This window comes from Nerophis ophidion, linkage group LG14 (genome assembly GCF_033978795.1).
Source record: "Nerophis ophidion isolate RoL-2023_Sa linkage group LG14, RoL_Noph_v1.0, whole genome shotgun sequence".
NCBI classification, from domain to species: Eukaryota; Metazoa; Chordata; class Actinopteri; order Syngnathiformes; family Syngnathidae; genus Nerophis; species Nerophis ophidion.
In genome coordinates, this window is record NC_084624.1 from 39,243,766 (window position 1) to 39,244,906 (window position 1,141).

Sequence of the window (1,141 nt, forward strand, 5' to 3'; positions counted from 1 at the left end):
GAAGTATGATGGGTTATTCTTCATAATAAAAGCACGACTCAAACGGAGCGCTGTGGACGTAAACAACTAATAATTTAAATGATTAGAAATAAAACTGCGGAATCACTAGAAAGTGTTTCACCTCGCATTTAATTGAAAGAAGAGGCGGTTTTGGACGCAACAATATCGTTCTTCAAACATTACTTTAAATAAGCTTGTATCCCCGAAAGGGACAAGCGGTAAAAAAATCGATGGATAGATGGATGGATGGATAATTCTTTATAATCGTCATACAACTTATACCAATATCGTATTTTTTGTAAATGTGTAACAGTTAGACGCCATTATGGTTGGCAATTTTAGACACTGTTTTACGTGGAAGCATAGATTATTACATATTAGTCATGTATGATTGATTGTGTTTGGTAGAAATGATGGCAATAAAACTTGGATAAGCCTGACCTCTAGTGAACAACTATTTGTAGTTATAGTTAACATTGACAAAATAGCATATATATATATATATATATATATATGTATGTAGCCGAGTGTCCTGGGTTGGCATAATTTGGGTACTGATAAAATAAAATAATAAAAGGGAGTCATGAGAGCAGGTCCGGTCTCCACCACTTTATTGTTCCCTTCTTTACACCTATCTCCATACACATATCTCACCTTCTTCAACAACCCACCTTTATATAGACCTCTTACGTCACAGCCTTACGGCAACACTGGAGGGACACCCTGAACTGTTTGTTACATGCGTCCCCCCCTCAATTAGAAACGTCCCCGTTTCATCACAAACAAAATAGGTAACAAACAAGGGGAAATCGAACAGAGAAAAAAAAAAAAAAAAAAAAAATTCACAATAAATCAACAATATATTATTTTACACCGTATTGCATAGGCTAACACGCTGGCCCCTCAAAACATGCAAAAACTCCCAGATGCGAAGGATGTCACTCCAATCGCCCCATTTGTAAGATAGTTCAATTATGTGGAGGAGGTCGCGCCCAGCGAGATGGTCCGATGGTGCGATGGAGGTTACCCCTGTCACCCCCTGCGAGATAGTCCGATTGTGCGATGGAGGTTACCCCTGTCACCCCCTGCGAGATAGTCCGTTTGTGAGATAGTTCGTTTATGACGCTCCATCATGCCATCA